The following is a 19,269-nucleotide window of genomic DNA, read 5'->3' on the forward strand; positions in this document are numbered from 1 at the left end:
CCATAGCAACAGCTGTGTCTCAGTCACCCTGTGTGCCCTCCCGAGACCAATCCTGTACAGATTAGATGTGACCATCAAACGGAGGAACTGGATCCTCAGAAGATTAGAGCCCAGAAGCAGAAACTATGTGACAAACTCGCAGCTTTCTGTTCGCTCGTGCGACTCCGGACTGTCCTCCAAAACTCCTCAGAGGATGTTTTGAAAATGCTCACGTCGCCTGTAGCCCACATATGTGTTTTATGTCAGCTAAAAGGGAAAAAAAAGAAAAGTGGCAGTTAAGGCCAAAGAGGAGAGAACAGGAAAAAACGAAAAGCAGCATCAAATTACTTTACAGCGTCTGCCAAATCCTGTAGGATGATGTCAGAGATGTTCAAACACATTTTTTAATACTGTAATAAGGCTTCATGGCCGCCAGCTATTTTAGATTATTAGCATTTAGACAGATCACATTCATGATGACATTTTAAAGAGCAGAGGTTTGCAGGAACGGCCGAGGGTCCGTCTGCAGTATCAGCCACCAGTCTGCTTCCTACGCAGAGCCCCTGAGGGCAGACACGAGAGCTGTTAAGAGTGTGTGCATGTGTGCGTTTGTGGCGATATCAGTGACGTGGGATTAGGTACACTCGATTTAGTCCCAAGAATGCAGCCATCAGGCCAAAATGCATCTCCCACAAGGCCTCAGGGCACGTTTTAGAAAACAGGGTGGGACCATAGACAATTTAACACTTACAAAAATATCATTGGCATGACTGAAACACATCATTGAAAAATCTAAACATGTGGCCACGTTCTGTGAATTTTAACGCTTTAATATAAATAATACAAAAGACGTGTGTGAATCCTCTCTGGGAACAAAGAAACCTATTACATCCTCATCAATAAATCACATATGGATGCGATGGTGAAACAGATAGTCTGTTTCCTCACACAGGAGGGGGGATGAAGTGTGTAATTTAATGGTACAATAACATTTTCTTTTTTAAGTTTACGTTTCACTGCATCATGACTCTTTTATTTTTCCTCTCCCCCCAAATTGAGAGACAGCGTGAAGCGAGAAAAAAAAAAAGAAGAGGAATAACTAGTAACATCTGCTTTTAGCAGTCAGCAAGTGTGACCTGAGTAGATTCATTTTCTGTACCAGCCAAGAGCAGCGAGACAAAAACAGACACAGACAAAGCTCTCTACACTTCCCTTAAAGTGTGACCACAAACTCTCACCACATTCAGCAGACACAGACACACTCGAGGTGAATAAAGCCACAGACTACGTCAAGATGTGCTGCAGAAAACAAATGCAAATCATCAACAGACACAGCCATGTTGAGATTTTAGCTTGCCCTCAGTATCCTGCTGCACGTAAAGCAGCTGTGTTCCTATCAGGGTACAAATAACAACAATTTCTTACCATACCCTGAACTGATTATGCTGTATAAGTGCATCATAAAGATCTATTATGGCTGCCACTACAACATATCCTACAGGCAGGTATTGGGTAGGCTCCACTATGCTGGGATTAGCCCATAGATGGAAGTTATTATAAGAAGGATGTACAGCACCAGGACCTGATATGATCTACGCCAAACAGCACTCAAAACAAGGGGCTCCTAACAGCAGGTACTCATCCAGACTGGATAACACAGGGCAGAACAATCCTGATCATGAAGGATCCCTACATGGGTAAGATGTCATTGAACTACTGGCCAATTACCTGCCTCTCCACAACGTGGAAGCTCCTCTCAGGCATTTTAGCCAAGCTGAATAGGCACAAGTCTATACGTGAACACAGCTCAGAAACACATTGGAAATATCACCAGAGGGTCAAAGAATCAACTCCTGTTTATCAGAACAGTACTAGGACTACAAGACCAGACAGACCAACCTGAGGACTCCCTGGGTTGAGTACAAGAAAGCCCACAACTCAATGCTCAATGAAGACAACACTAGTGACCAACTTGAAGACAATCACACAAGCTACCATCAAGTGCAGAATACACCCAGGTGAATATGCTGTCCCTGCTGTTCTCAGTAGGCCCCAATCCCCTAAACCAGCCCAGCACTAAGAGTAGATATGGATATAGATTCAGGAGGGGAGTGACCATCAGCCAGACATCGACTCACTGATCCATCTCACCAGCATCCACCAGTGTTAGAGCAACTGGAAGTATATAATAGCAGAGATACAGTGCAGCTACAAGTACCTGGGTATCCCGCAGGCCAAAAGGAACCCAGATACCCAACTAGAATAATAAGCTGGTCACAGGAGTAGATGGATACCACTGATAACAAGATATGAAAACTCCTGACAATGCACAGAGGTCTCCACGTGAAGTCCAGCACTCTGAGGCTCTATGAGCAACTGAAAGAGGGAGAGCAAGGAATACACGGACTTGGAGCATCCACAAATAACATCAGGATGAAGCAACTGGAGATAGACAGTGATGAGGAACAGGAGGGGAATCTCTGGATGGCCAACCACCTGTGTGGGATATACAATCGACAGAGGAAGGGCCTGAGATGAAGAAATCCTAATGAAGGCCAGCTTAAAGGACAGCACAGAGACTCTGATGTGGCGGCACAAGACTACACCCTAAGCAGCAGATCCATAGAGGCAGAACTCTAACAAAACCAACAGGACCCAAGTCTGTGAAATGGTGCTCCAGAGATCATCCACAACACAGCAGCACAATGTAAGATGCAAGGTGAGACACATACACTGAGAGGCATAACCAAGTGGTTGGGAAACCACTTGTGGTGCATATGGACTAGAAGTCCCCAAGTCCATATGGAAGACCACCAAAGGGGGTCGAAAACAACAGGGCTAAGTTCCCGTGGGACTTCCAGACAAACTTCATGAAGAAAGGAATGATACAACTAAGCTAGGCTTTTTCCAGTGTGGGATATCCCCATCATTCATGACAAAAAACAAACTTTGAGAAGCTGGAAGAAGAAAATGTGGAGCATTTCTCACTGTTTTTGCTACAAGTATACGTTCTATCATGGTGTCATCCATTTTTTAAAAAAAAATAAGGGGTCACTGGAGAAGTAGTGTAACCAGAGATGACCAGATCCTTCTCGCCCCAGCAACCACCTCCAGCTTTAGGAATACCAAGTCATTCCTATACTACCAAAGAGACACCTGACCTAGGAGGGGACCAGGAACATCACAGATGCTTGAACCACTTCAGATTAGATTGTCTTAAATTAGCTCTATTTGCCTACTTCAGTCATTCCCAAGTTTAGTCCCTTGGGAATGACTGAACCTCTCACCTGTCTAAAGCTGAACTCAGACAATCTTCAGTAGAAGCTGATTTCTCCTGCATATATAAACAATCATGTTCCTTCTGTCTCTAATCAGGCACAGTGGCCATAAATAAGGGTAGGAACATACACTGCCCAGTGATTTGACAGAATTGCCCTCGCTCTCAGTTATCTCTTAGATAACAGATAGTGTTTCATCAGATGCAGATACAAATACACCCTGAATTTAAACATGCACACATATTGCTTTTAGCTTTACCCACAAGGTCAGTTTCATCAGTAATAACCCAGACACACAAACACAACACATCTCTGCAACCGTCTGTAGAAGCTTTACTGATCAAAGATGCTCTACACTTCAAAAGCTTTCTAAAAACAATGATAATAAACCACATTTTCTTAAATCACTATGATTTTCTATCAGTTAAATTAACACCAGATTTCAATGCTTGTCTGCATTAAATACACATGCATTTGCTATTAAATGTAACCTTCCTGTTAAAGCTCAATAATTTCATTGCATCGAATTGATTTGTCGGTGGAATGACCCAGTTTCCCCACATGAAAATTTCATTTTGAACAAACACGCATGTCCAACACATTGCTGGCAACACAAAATGACTGCACAGGATTAACACTCACACATCATGAAAACAAAAGGCACATCTAATCACACACACACACACACACACACACACGGTCCACAAGGCAATCTAGACATATAGCGCAGACACCGTCTCCCCTCCCCCTCCCTTTTTCCTCCTTTTCTCCATCCAGCCACCAAATCCACTTAGAGGCCAGTGTGTGACTCGCTGATTGTTTTCTCTGTGGCAGCAGCTGCTCTGCCTCCCTCCTCTGCCTCGGTCACCTAATCAACTGTCAGTCAGCTGGAGAAGGACTGAAGAGGTCGGAGATTAAAATTTCCTTCAGTAATGAACACATCCAAGGTCTCTAATCCTTCAGAGCCCAGCCTACAGATGAATTCAAAGCAAGGATCCATCAGATTTTCATGTCTTTTATTTATACAAACCATGTCGGAGACGTGGAAAGCAGACTCTGCAAAGACTATTCACCAAAAACAAACAAATAAATCAAATAAACAGAAAAATAATGCAATCAGCAAGGCTCACTGTGGCTGGGGTTTGCTTGGATATCCTGTGTTTTTCTGAGAGTAACAAAGATGGAAGACATAATCTATAAACAGGAAGTAGCAAGTGGCTTTAGCGATGATGCTGAAGAGCTTTTTTTTTATTTTAATAAAAAAACAAAAAAAAACAAACAGACAGCACAGAGTAACCTGGCACTTGATGTTTGGCTTTTGAAATTTCCGGGGTTTGTGGTGGGGGAGACAAACAAGCTCAAAAAGCCTGAGTGGAGGTTGCCAATATAGTCTGCATGTACTAACGAGGATGATTGTACGAGCATGAACCACATCTAACCTGTATCTGTGCTCATTTTTTATTAAGTTCAGACACACAAACATATTCATTTATTAATTTTAAATATGCTTATTTTGATAAAAAGGATATCTCAAATAGGCCTGCAATGTGCAATAACAATATGACTTGATATAAGTAAACAAATATTAAAGATTTACCTTAAAAACTAATCTAAAACATTTAATTTACATATAAAATATTATATGGTAACTTCCTCTGGTCGGTTTTTAGCCATCCAGCCACTTTCTGGAGTCAGCTGTTCAGCTCTGGAGACATCAGTGTACAGAAATCTGTCGTCTCTTTAATATAATGAAACTAAACTGCACTCCTCTTTTGGAAAACTGAAGAAAAAAAAAATACAAACTCAGCAACCGTCTTTTTCCAGAAACTATGAAACAGGTTCTCAAAATAAAATCCACAAACCTCTCTGAGCAGTTTCAAATAGGAACTATTTACTTTCTGTTGAACTAAACCCAGCTGAACACAACCCGTCCCTTTAAAGTGTGCCGAGTGCGTCGCCTATTTGCACACTTTTTGCTTTAATAAATACACAACTGACACAGACGTGCTTAAGCACAATTTTACACAACAAGGTCAAACGTTTGTATGAGCTTGAGTGCGTGGCACATGCAAATCACATGACTTTTGTCATGTGATTATGTGCTAACCGGTGCTAGCCAGAAGATCTCATCAAGTTTGTGTAAAACTGACTAAACATCTTTTATTTGTATTTGTTTTTTTTACATCTACATACTCAACGATAAATGCAATCCAACAGATTAAAAATATATTGTGTAGTTAAGATACATGGTGGTGCAGCGGATGCAGATTCACATGGTAATTTTTCAAAATGCAGCTATGCAGGAAGATGGCATCTGACACGTGATTGTGGACATATGTTATTAGTGTGAGTGTGTGTGTGTGTGTGTGTGTTTGCTGAGCGTGTTATGACTCAAAGACCCTTTATTCACACCCATGTAGCCACAGCGGGCCAGCTTTCACACCCTGCTCAAACTAAATTAAACCCCACTGTTTCCACCTTGATCTAAACTAGACACACACACACACACACAAACACACACACAGTCATGCATCTGTCCTGAGCTTGATTTGTACACACTCTCTTTCTCTGGTGGACTTTTAAGCGCCGTGACAACAGCCAACCACAACGCAGCTACTCCGAACCCTCGAGCCAATCACTAGTCTCCCTTCGTTCTTTGCCGCCCAATGAGAGCGCTCCGTCCACGGCTGGTTTTATACCAACGGCTTTCATCATTGTTCCAGATGAGATTGTAGCTCTGCTGCTGCTCGGCTCTCCTCTTCGCACCAAAGAGCATCTGCTGCCTGAGAGGAAACTGAGAGCTTTTCATTAGCGCCACAGCTGCAGACACGACAGACTCCCTGATGAATTCATACTGTACGTTTCACCAAAAATATTAACTGTCGCTTCTCCTTCATCGTCTCTGCAAGCTGTTTATCACTCGTCCTTGCTACGTTACACTGGTTTCCCTCATTTACAGTGTTCATCATGCTTTACAGTGTTCCGATACGTGAAAGTGTCCACTGCTCATTAGGAGAGCAGCACACCATTATATTTGTTGAGGATTCATCTATCAAGTCGACATAATCACATGTATCTCAAAGACAAAGACAACTAGCAAGCATTTACATTTTAGCAGCTGATACCTGTGAATATTTTGGCAGTTTTTCAAAACAAAAAGGATTCACCGTGGAGCGAATAAAAACCATTTTCAATTTTTAATTGGCCAGAAAAAAGAGAGAAAAATAACCCACATTTAAAGCTGCTGTCTTATATCTTTCTATCTGCTGATGCCATCATTTACTAATGGAGAAAGAGAAAAAAACAACCCAGACACAACTGGAGATTTCTTCAGGACAATGTGGAGGCAGATCTAAAAGCAGCACCTGAATGCAGTGAAAACATTTTTCATCACTATAACAGAAATTTAGGTGAAAACCCATCTTACCTGATGCACCTCTGTGAAGCTCATCAGCAGTGTCGGGTTATTGTTACCAACTAGCTGCTTATTTGAAAGCGAGCGAGCGAGTCTGGCTCCTAGCAACTGCTGCCTGACAGGGAAGGTTGAAGAGGTTACGCTGTCACAAGGACCACAAGCCTGAATGAATGAACAACGTGCAGCAGAGAGAGGAGGAGGAGGAAGCAGAAGAAGAAGAAGGACCGAGCTTTGACCGTCTGCACATTCAAACACTAACTAATTGCTTTATTAACATATAAATAAAAAAGATGAAAATGAGACAAAGGAAAGGGGAAACACGGGCGGCCATGAAAACACAGCGGCTGCAGGCTTTTGTTGTTGTGGCCAGTGTTTAGAAGCCCAAACAAGACAGACATGAGCTAATGAAGAGCATAATAGAGAGGACTAAGCTGCTTCATTGGTATGCCTTTATCAGTAACAGGTAGTCATCAAAGAATCAGTTGATTATTTTCCAAATGTTACAAAAAGGTACAAAATTCTCATCAAAATCTTCATCAAAATCTTCAAAATAACCGGTCAGCTCTAGTTTCAACAACACTGACAAGTACATCTATCAGAAAACAACGATACTTGGATACTGTTAGTAAAAATTACTATCAGATTAGATACTTTTTTGCAACAGTATTGATACCAACACTTCTGTGTTCACCTCCTGCAGCTGAAGCAGAACTTCAGATAGCCCCTCCCCTCACTAGCAGCTGAACACATCAATAGTAGCGCAACAAACATGACACTGATTCCCTGATCTTTAAGAATTTCAAGAGGTCAGTAAAGCTCTCATGTCAGCAACATTGAAGTATTAAATCTTTATCATAAATATTACCTGGTCAACATACACATTTAACTGTTAACTTTTTAAGTATTAACAATTATCCCAATAGCTGTCTGTTCAGTTATCATTAAGATGATAAATTTAGTCTTGTAAATGTCACAAAACAGTACAGCATTCTCTTCAAAATTCTTCAAAGTCTTCAAAATAACCAGTTCTGTTTGACTAAAGCTCCCAAATCCTCCCAAAGTTCTTTACGAAGGATTTCCAGAGGTCAGTAAAGCTCTAGTTTCAACAACATTAAAGTATTAAACAGTTATCATAACTGCAAACCTGAGCGAGGACTAACAGAATAGGTGTTATTGTGGTAGATTATGTAGCAATGCAATGATGCAATGATCATTTTTTAAACATCAAGTGGGATTTATGCTTCTGTGGTAAATCTACACTGCAGGTGCGTCATAACCACCAACAATTTTAAAACTTTACACCATGACCGGACATGCACCTCCGCAGACATGGGGGTTACATTTCTAGGAAAGCTTTGACCAAATTCTTCTAACGTTGTTCGTGTGTAAAATAAAAAAGCTAAATCTCATGTACATAGGACCTGTGAGACAATGTCACTTCCTGCACATGCAACACAGGATTTGGTAACTTTGGGGTATTTACAGCAAACTCCAGTACAGGACGATGACTGGACACTGAGACAGAGACGCTGTACAAACTGCAAATCTACAGATCCCGTGACTAAGGCAACCGAACCAAAGGATCCTACGTGCTATATTCGTATTGTGCCGTCCCAGTTTAGAGTCGTGCACCAAAGTAGGACAGGCTGCAGGACAGAGCAACTTTCAGACAACCTTGGCAAAATGACTACGCTTTTATAGCCACAAAGGAAAGTGAGACGCAAGAAAAGAGGCATGAAAGAAAATGTGACCAAGAAGAAAATGAGGGCAAAAAGAAAGAGACTGTTAGGACAGGAATAGTTTACATTTTTTAAACTGATCTCAGCAGGACACCTTTGACTTTTTTTTTTCCTTTCAGAAACACAGAAAACCTGAATTTATGACTGAAACTAAAAATCATGTCAGGGGTGTTAAACTCGTTTCAGTTTGTGGGCCTCACAGAGCCTGGTTTAATTTTAAATGGTCCAATTCTGTGAAAGCATTGCACAATAACTTGCATTTTTAAAAGAACATTTTTCTCTAGTAGAAATGTGACCAGGACCAGTACTTACAGTACCTTTTGAAGTGCTGAAAACACAAATCTACTGGTTTTTATTGTAGGGGTTTTTCTTAGTGTTCTCAGAAAAAAATGACACTCAGATACTAACTGATCTTGAAATTTACTATCAGATTAGATACTAATCGCAGGTATCGATACAAACAACTCTGTGCTCACCTCCTCCATCTGAACAGTCATCTGAAAGTCACATGGCCCCTCCCTTCACTAGCAGCTGAACACATCAACAGTAGTCAACAAGTAACTTGGCACTGATACCCTGGTCTTTATGAGAAATTTCAAGATGTCACTAAATCTTTCCATCGTTTTAACAACATAGAAGTATTAAGCAGGCATCATAAATATGAACCTGGCCGGCATACATATTAATGTTAGCCGTTTAAGTGTTAGCTATCTTTAACTCGTCATTAAGGTAGCAGTCAGCAGCTATGGCTAATTATAGAATAACAACATTATTTCTGGGTTTAGGCATCAATTGTTATGTTAACAGAAAATATTAATTAAAACAATAACACAATTATTTGTGTCTATAGAGTACTGTTTCTCTAAATCTCCCAGACTGAAGCTAAGGAAGGTCTACCAGCGACTAGACAAAAACAGTGCCAGCCTGTTTTAACAACTATTTGATCAGCAACAAAAATACAGTCACAAGACTGTGGCTAAATTTACATAAACCAGTATTGCTGTAATTTTCTTTTTTTTAATGATTTCTCTTAAATTTGGCTTTTTTAACTCTGTGGTATCGAAAATAGCATTGAGTACTTAGTATTTCCCTGGGTGCAGGTCTTGATTTTGACATTACAGTGCTGTGACAAGCACGCTCTGTAAAGTATCTTCTTAAAATGTTTACCTGGGGCATAATCAAGATTTTAAGAAGCCAAAACCATAATTCCAAGAGAAATACACCCGTTGCTCCACTCCCTGAAAAATATGACAGCATTAAGTGTTCTTTATTTTTTCTCATTTAATGAATAGCTCATGTATAAAACAGATGAGGGACAGCCTGAGATGTCTTAAGATAAATAAGTGTGATTTCTTATCTTAGTTTTTCCACAGTCCTTCAGTCTACATGTAGCTTACAATTCACAGAGCACACTGGAAATGCAGTTTTTTGGAATCGGTAGGAAATTCATGCAATGTTTGGTGACCAGAAGAAGTGTTGAGTGTTGAGAGAGCGGCAATCCAGCAGCAAGGATCCCGACTTCATCAAACTGACTGCGCCACACCCAACTCTGGTCACAGACTGCTTTGTTCTGGCTCTGGCCACTACTGTCTCTTTCTCTCTCTCACACACTGCCAACAGCATACTGCAACAAAGCAGTGGCAGACAGTAGGTCACATGCTTGTTCTGCCTGCTTGTCGTACTGTGCATGTATTCAAATTCCTCTCGCATGTGTATCGGCTGCCAGCTTTCTTCAGCAGGGCGTCATTTGGCTACGAATCCCAACCCGCAGCCGAGGCCGCAGTGACTGAAGCCAGACTCTGCAGCCTGCAAACTAACTGACAGAACGAATATGAAACAAGCACTTATTATAGGCGGTAGTTCAGCATTTAGGGAAGTGACACAAGCATGGAATAAAGCAGCCCCCCTTCAGTCTGTAGGCACCGTGTCAAAAACGTTTAAAAAACGAACCACTGACACACAAGTGAGATGTGACATTATCGACTGCCTCGGAACCCCAAAATGACACGGTGCTAATTGCAGAGGGGGGCAAGAGTTTTTCTTACTACTGATTTAACCTCACAGGCATTTTCACAGGCAGAGTCTGGCAGACTTTAGGGGAGAGTGGCTGGCTGAGCTAGATCTGTCAATCTGGGCAGCGACTCCATCAATCTGGTGTTAACACAGTGAGACAAACAGTGCAAGCATCAGCATCATGAGCAGAGCTAAAACACACGGCGGGGCCTAATACTGGCCACCTGAACTCACTCGAGGGCTTTAAGTGCAAGTTCAACCATTTTCAATTGCTGCTTAAAACTTCATATGAGAATAATAATAATAACTGAAGGAATTTGAGATTTTTCAGCATTTCTGGATGACTTCCTCTGAGGTGCGTCCATTGTTTCCAAGAGCTGAGGTTTGGATTCTGGCTCCCCTCAGCTGCTTAACACATAAACTCAATAAAACAAACACACACAAAAAAGATCAACGTGATATTTTATGGATGACTCCAAGGAAATGGCCTTTAGTCGCCCTAGTTACTAATCTACTGAAAAGCCATTGGAGCTCTAACACAGTGAACTTGCAATCTTAAGAAATTAATGGAACTAATGACTGACAGACCACTGTTCACTTAAATGCATGGTCTGGGGTCATGTGGCTCATGTGAGCACCAAGCCACACAGAAGTGGACAAGGAAAGGGAGACGAACTGGAAATGTTCACAGGGAAATTCCACTTTCATACAATTTGGGTTTTATATCAGTTGATATCAGTTGTGATAACTCTGCTCGCTCCGACTTGATAATCATTAAAGAGGGTAAACGGCACCAGTATTTACACAGTCCTATAGGATTTGTTTATAGGTTTTATGTACCCAAACTGTCAACTGTGATGGAGCTTTTCAGAGAACATGTTTCCATTTCATCTTTAAATGACTCAACGCGCCTTTACAAAGTATGCAAACAGTTTTAGAGATAATTACAGCATTTGAGTGTACTCACTACAGGCATAATTTCCAAATAAAGTGGTTAAGATAATCTGTGAACCAGACTCATTTGACTACTTGCGTATTTCGCCCTGCCAAGCAAAAGCCATAAAGTACAGTAGAAAATGCTACTTTAAAGATACCACAATTATTTTCTTAACTGTATGTGACGTGAAAGACGTCCTTTACTTTCACATCTTAGTGCCCGTTAGCATTTTGGTTTTCTGGCATACAAACTCAGTGTTTTGATCGTTCTATTCACAGAAATAACAGCCAGCTGAAACTGTTGCGTTTGGTAAATGATTTTACGATAATTAAGAGAGAAAATGATACACGTATGCATATATACTGGTATATGCAACAAACTCAGACAGCAGTATCTTATCTCCTGTCCCAAATTATTCTTTGTAGCGGTTCAGTCCACAGGGAGTAAAATAAAACTCATGATATAATTCATTGGAGGCTGCCAGCTGCATTATTAGGACAGGTCTTTACTGGAGCCAGGGACAAAGCAGTTTAGCTAAACGTAACGTGTAGCTGGCGAGGATCGACTTGAGTTCTTGTGGTAAGTGACACTGTTTCCAGGTTCTTGGGCCAAGTCACATTCTAAGTGGTTAGTTTTTGCAGAACTGCCAAAACCTGAAGTTCCTCCAATGGCTACTTGAAGCTGTTTCCAAAACGGAATAAATCCCATTGACTCCCATGCTAAAATGCCAAACTTTAGAGGTGAAATAAACACTTTTACAGCCTGGTATAAAAATGGTTTTGGCCTGTATCGCTAATTTCACTCACTGTGACTGTTGGGTAAAGCTTAAAATTGTAAATTATTATAGGCAGTGCACTGTTGGTGATCGATGGGTGACAGTAGATAAAAACACTGAGCTGCTTGGTTTCTGTGATACGCAGGTTTTGTTTTGAACCCCTTTCTACACAAGCCATATTTAGCATCCTATTAATCAGCCTTAGCTGTCCCAAGGTCTACCCTCTCATGCAGTAGTTGACAACACGTTGACCACACACAGCTTTTAATATCAGAGTTCCACCAAAAATTCCTCTTTATATACCATAAATATACTGCCTTCAGAAACTAGTAGAGACATATAAAGGTAAGAGAGACGGTCTTAATCTGCAGAGGGAGTCTCACTGCTGGCTGATTTAAAAGGAATCCTTCAACATGTATCAACGCCTAAACTCGCTCGCTTAATCATCCTCGTTCCCTGTCAAAGTCTCTCTTGCTGCCTCTCCATCTGTAACCAGCTAGGCAGGATGGAGGGGAGCGGTGCGGTGCCGCTGGCTGCTCTTTGCCCCCGGGCAGTGCCAGGGGACTGATCCATGCCCTCACCGGCTGCTGCCTACTGTAAGAACCACAATCAAGTGCGCCTATTCTCTATGTCAAAATAAGCCCACCAATAAAACCAAGACGTGTTTATTTCCACAAGGCGAACGCTCGTTAAATGGTGCCTAAAGCAGTGACAGCCATAGCATGAGGTTAATGAATAATACAAAGGAGATGTGAGAAGTGATAATGGATGCAGAAATCCACGGAAAGCCGGGCTTTGAGCAGCTGTAGGAATAACAAACAGCGGAGCCCCCACCAAGAATCGAGCCATGTTGGAATCAAAAGGACTTCTGCTATCATGCTAACAATCTGCGCCACTGACACTTCTTATACTGCAGTAAATCCTTTCAAGAAGCTTCTGGAGAAAAAAAAAGTGAAAGGTATTTTAATCTCATCAGACAGCTGCACAAAAGAGAGGTAGGAATTCTCACCGGCTGTCTTTTTGGTTTGGACGCAGCTCCTTTGAATGTTTTTCTCTAAATAACACCTAACAAGTAAAATGCGCTCATGAATTAACCCCAGCTGCGGATGACGGATGTAATAAAGGGATAAACGTGTCTGTGTGAGGATTATTTGTTGGATTCAGGAGTTTGTGAGAAGAACTTCAATCGATGAAATGAAGCACTTAAAGACTCTGTATATCACAGCATCCACACTCTTAACAAGCCAGCTTCTGTCTTCACGGTGCACGTGTGTGACAGAGGTCAGCAGGTCACAAGGCGGCCTCGACTAACAGCAGAAGTGTGACAGCAATCGCGCTTGACTGAGTGATCCAGCCGGCTGGAGCCTGCGATTCTTTATTTTAACGCACCCGTGTGCAGGTGTATGTAAAAATGAGTTTGTAGGGAGCAAATTGAAGGACACAGCAACATCTGATGCAACCAAGCTCAACCACCACTGATAACGGGATTTACCCAATCAATAAGCTGCCAGTGCTACATTGTATCTTCTTCAAATCATTTTGGGAATAAGACAGATTAGCTAAGGCATTAAAGAAAACCAAGACACTCTTTTTTTTATATAACATTTTAAAATGCCTTTATTCTCGTGGCATGTTGAATCTAAAATGAAGACTTCCAGCATACACTCCTTCACCAGGCAGTGAAACAGATTTCATAAAAGCACTGGGTCTATTCTAGTGGTGTTCCACCAACACATTGTGGCAACAGTGAAATATTCCACCAGTGATGCACCACCAAGAGGAGGTCTCTTCTAAACATGGATCGAGTGTAGGAGTTTAAGAGGAAGTTAACACAACAACTACAAGCCTATTTTCTTGAAAATAGATAAGAAATGAAGTTTAATAAACTCCTTTTAAGAAGATCAACAAATATGTTGGTCTCTACTACATTTCTGCAGTGTTGGCAATGATTTCCCTTGCTGCGTTAGGTTTGTTGTAGATGGCCGCACATAACTGGAGAACTCCAAATGAGATAATGCTTCAGGTTCAGATAAAGATGTGTAATCTGCAGACAATACGCAACTGCAACAATGATGGGGAATAAACAAGCATGTTTCTGCATGTTTGCATGTGTTAGAGTCCTGACTTCAGGTCAGAAGATGAGGCTTGAGGTGAGGAGGAAGAGGATAAGATGTTATTCAGTTGGAGGTCACGTTGTCTGTTTTCCTATGTGTTTTTACTTTTTTGGTTCTCCGATGATAAAATATAGGTATGATTTTTCATAACTTGAGTTTGCAGGTGCACGCAAATGCCTCAGAGTTCAACATGGGAGTCTATGAAGACTGACACACTTTGGATCAAGCCAGGCTAACTTTTTTTTTAACATTTTTTGGACAACAGTTGAGGCCTAGGACACAACCACAACATGTATTTCTTGCTTTAAACAGACAGCTTTGGTCTTTCTGGGATAGCGCTATCTTTTATATAATGGATTTTTTATCTAACAGATAAAAAAAAACCCATGACTTTCAATGTTCATCAGATTTTAAGAGTAAAAGCAAAACGTCAAACTGTGCACAGACATGCCTCAGTACTCCGCAATCCATCGCAGTGACTGCTTTTTGAACGATGTCTGTGAAGGTTTGTTTCCTCTCACACCACAACCACCACAGTCCATGTGGGTGACACCTAAAATAAAACTGTGAGAAATCTCATACTATAAGTTGAAGCAGACAAAAGAGGGGTCTAAATTCAACTAACACATAAATAAACATGGAATAGAAATCAATTTAAGGCTTTTATATTTTCATTTACATTTGTCTGATCAAGGTTAGAAAATGTGAGGGCAAAGCATAACAAAAATAAAGTGCATAAACAGCAGATTTGAGCCATGGTAAATAAAATAAAACTAGTGACAACTGAAATCTGACTAGTTAACTGCAGTATCTTTTTAAAATCTTTTTGTCAGCGTGAATCCAAAGATAGATGCCTCACACACATGCATGCACACACACCATTCACACCATTGTGAATGGCTCTATAAATACACCTGCTTAGAGATGCACATAGCTGCTGACATGCTATATGAGGCCTTAACCTCATCCTGATATTGTTTTACATGAAACCTTGAGTATTTCTGCAGCAGGTTCAAGAATGAGTCAACACCTCATGCAAGGACAAAGGGGGGTCCAGATTGTTCACACAGAAGCTTCATAAATGTAGTTGTTCACTGACTTAAATCCATTTGAACTGAATTAACTCGTTGTGCTTAAGCTATCAGTCAAACTGTCTGATCAACTGTCTTTTGAGGTGCTTATTTATGACAATAACTTGGCAATTTCACACTGCAACTGCACAGATTTGACCTGTTTCTTCTTTAAAAATTCAGACACTTGGCTTGGTAAATATTCCCTATTAATACTACCGTATAAGCCTCTCTTTTCTAACCCTTCCTTCACACATTTCCATTAGTTTTCCTGTTTCACATCAACCAAACAAACTGCAGATGTGAGAGCAATGAACCACAAGATTGTATGATTTGTCCATCCATTATCTTCCACTTATCTAATTCAGGGTCACGGAGGGCTGGGGCCTATCCCAGCTACCGTAGGGCGAGAGGCGAGGTACATCCTAGACAGGTTGCCAGCCTGTTGCAGGACTAACACAGAGAGACAGATAATTTGGACTCCCAGTCTTACCTGCGGCCAATTTAAAATCACCAGTTAAGCTAACCTCACTACCTACACATCTTTGAATAGTGGGATAGGTTCAAGTTACCTGTGATGGTGGATTCAAACCCAGGACCTTCTTGCTGCACTAACAACCGCGTTCCCAGTATGGATTATTATTTCTGATAATAAACGACATAATTCCAGGCTACATATTTAGTGTTTAAATAAAATTAAACCTTAGTGGAGAGCCTCCATATCATCAGGGACACGTGCACAAGTTCCCAGGTTCTGGATACAAGGTAGGATTCATAAATAGTGACCAGCTGTCAGCAGATCCCTGTCAAAGGGGTTTGGAAAATGGGCCCCAGTGAGTTAAACTGGCACACTGTGATGTTCACAAAGCAGCTTCCCAGCAGAAGATTGCATTTGCATTAAAAAGTCAAGAAAAAGCCAAATCTAGACACATTGGTCCAGAGCCTCTAAACAGCTGTAGAAAATAGATTAAAGGCTTCCACTGTTTATGAATTATTGAAATGACTGGTATCTCTCTTTCAGTGCCTTGAGTGCTCTTATGTGGTGTTTATATTAACTTGTGAGGAAAAATAGCCACCTGGCTGCTCTTCCGCTTTCACAAATGTCTTCATCTGCCACAGATTTAAAAACGAAACATCTCTGGGCCGCTTTGGAGCTCCTTCGCCGCGCTCACGAGCCCATTCGCCAGCCAGCTGGAGCTGTCAAAGCAATGTTTTCAGTTCTGCTCTCAAGGGCTTACATAATGACCTGCATGAAATGTTAACGTCAGCAAAGTTGACACTGCAAAAAAGCAGCATGTTCCTTATCCCGAACCGGCAACGGGGAGAGTGAAACCAGACAGTACAGCTCAAGATCACCCAGAGGTGGTGAGGAGTGTTTGTCTCTCCTTGCCTGTCAAAGATGTCCACCCAAAATGCTGTTATCTGTTTTCTTGAAAGTGCCATCACTGTGGCATTTCATGCAGATTGCCACAGGGAGGGGAGGAGGAGGGTGGAACTAGTACTGGGGCTTTCGGAGCTAGTGGATGGAGACCTTGAGGGCACCGGTGGTCTGACTGAGGCCAAGCAGGCATGTTTTAACCTGTCAGCTGGTTTGAAATCACCTCATTTTGACTCAGACTCTCACTCAAGTGTTATTTTATTTTCATCCTCAGCCTGACTTAACATCACAAAATGGCTCGTACTTTTTGGTATTACATCACACCAACATTTCCTCTACCTGCTCTCTCATTCCAATCTGTAGCAGGCTTACAGCTTAAAATCCCGCTCTGGTGTTGATAGCTCTACTTTTGCTGACAAGTGTCAGACTTGTTGATCGGATGGATGTGTGTCAAATTAGTGCATTCTTTAGTCACTCATTTGCATTAAAAAGTCGAATTGCCTACGTTTCGAAATCAAACCATTCAGAATCTACGATCAGGCCGGAATCAAAGCTTGTTTAGACTACAGGTAAAGCAGAACGCTGCTCTAAGTGCACGCTGTGATCAACAGGACATAATACAGGATATATACTGAGCCTCGTCCACAGCAGCTGAACATCCTCCTGCCCTGCTGTAAAAAAAAAAAAAAAAGCAGCTATGCCCCATCAGCAGCAGCAGCGTGATGTCAGCAAGCTGAGAGGCTCGCGCTTGACGAAAAAAAAATGTCACCACCGAGCGTCACGAGCTCACAGAGCGCGTTAGCGGGGAGGTAAATGACACAAAAACAAAGCCCCGCAGCTGCAGCTCCAGCAGCCCGTCCTCTGCGACACAGAGCCCGGCCGGGTCAGCGCCCCGGACCGTCTTACCCGTTTACACCAGTGCGTCACGTCTATCTGCTGCACCCCGCCAGATGTGGAGCCTCGCATCCACCGGCCAACATCTGTAACCGTACCCGCACATTTACTGCATTATGTAAGAAAACAGGGTGACATTCATCCGAGGCGGTGGCGGCGGTGGAAGAGGGTGACGTGAGAAAGGTGTAGGTGTGTGTGTGTGTGTGTGTGTAGGCATCATAAGGTGGAAGGTATTTTTGAATGATGGTGTGGGTTAGGTGTCCTGGTGGAACATCTGAACTAAGGTGGGGGGGTGGACAGGAGGCTGCAGCCGATGAGCTGACTGATCGGGGCAGCCAGCAGCTCCGCAGGACGGAGGTTTGGCATTCCTCACCCCGGTGTCTGCTCTTACTGACAGCGGGAGCTGAACAACACGGAGCTGAAAGAAAGGAGAAAAGGCTTACCTCCTCCACCGTGCCTTCAGTCTGAGCACAGCCCTCCGCCACAGACCGTCCTTTCTGAAGAGGAAGAGCAGACCTCCTCACCAAAAACACCCGTGCTGATTTTTTTTTTTTTTTTTACCGCAGGGAAAAAGCCGCCGTCGTTAACAGAGAGCGTATCCGGCTGCTCAAATCTCCAAAATGTGCCGCAGATAAGATCCGGTCTTTGCCGTCCCTCTGTCCGTGTCGTACTCCCGGCAGCTTCTGTTTTGGGTGCTCCCGTCACGTCTGCCCTCCTCCCACAGCAGCTCCTCCAGCTCCTCTGTGCTCTCTTCTCGCTCTCTCTCCCTTTTTTTCCTCTACGAGCCGTGGTGCTGTTATCGCTCGTGGACTCGCGTTTGCGCGTTCACGTACACCGTAGGATGGGCGCTTTATAGCAGTGATGCTGGTGGGTGGAGGTGGGAGACTGCTATGAACCAACAGCGATTGTTTTCAAGAGATGACCTGAGCAATAAAAGTAGTTTTTGATAGTTTGTTTTTTCTGAGCAGAATTAACGTGTTGGATCTGAGAGTGTCACTCAGATCATGACGTGCAGAGGGGTGTGGCCAATGCTGACACACCCAATATACAATAAACTAACACGCACACACACAGGAAGATGCATAAATTGGAGTAAAATATCTTTGTACTTCTGCAAGATTTAAGACTGAATTTAGTGGAGGGGTTTTACAGTATGGTGTTTTGCATTAAGCCAGTTATAAAATGAGCAATATACAAATCAGTACTACCTGCAGAATCAAGTACTTATTTTGAAGATGAAATCCAAACCAAGGCTTACCTTATTTATTTAATACAGATCACTGAAATGACACAGAAAGCTTAATTTTACTGTCTGTTTTCTATTATTGTTTTATAGATGCAATCATGCAATCCTAATCGACGTGTCACCGAGATTAAAAATTTTTTGTTTTTCCAAGACCGACTGGGCCAAAAGGACAGCAGAGAATTAACCATTAAAAGTAAAGAAAGAAACAAACACAACTGACTCACAGTACAAGCAAGTGAACGCAGGGCTGTGTCTGGGCCTTGATGTGCTTCCAGCTTCCCAATGTGTCCTTAGTAGAACTGACTTTACTGACATGTTTCTATTATTTTGTGCATGATTAAAATATGCCACCAAAGATCTATTAGACAACGAGGCTGCATTTGTTTTAGCTGCAGAATGTGTTGTGGATATCTTACATCCTTCTATATGGG

The 19,269-nt window shown here is 42.1% G+C and overlaps 1 protein-coding gene across 14 annotated transcripts in view; it reads right to left on the bottom strand.

The window, feature by feature from the left end:
• The window catches only part of LOC100698058 (unconventional myosin-IXa), a 146,213-nt gene extending 127,688 nt beyond the window's left edge, over positions 1-18,525 (bottom strand). For 7 of the 14 annotated variants that reach the window (XM_019361841.2, XM_019361840.2, XM_019361845.2 and 4 more), the window contains exon 1: positions 18,036-18,524. The gene's annotated coding sequence lies outside the window, so the exon portion shown is untranslated. Of the gene's footprint in view, positions 1-18,035 lie in introns of all 14 variants that reach the window. The other 7 variants (XM_019361837.2, XM_019361836.2, XM_019361835.2 and 4 more) reach the window with 3 other exon arrangements.
• Positions 18,526-19,269: the final 744 nt, after the last annotated feature.

Source organism: Oreochromis niloticus, linkage group LG7 (genome assembly GCF_001858045.2).
Source record: "Oreochromis niloticus isolate F11D_XX linkage group LG7, O_niloticus_UMD_NMBU, whole genome shotgun sequence".
NCBI lineage: Eukaryota > Metazoa > Chordata > Actinopteri > Cichliformes > Cichlidae > Oreochromis > Oreochromis niloticus.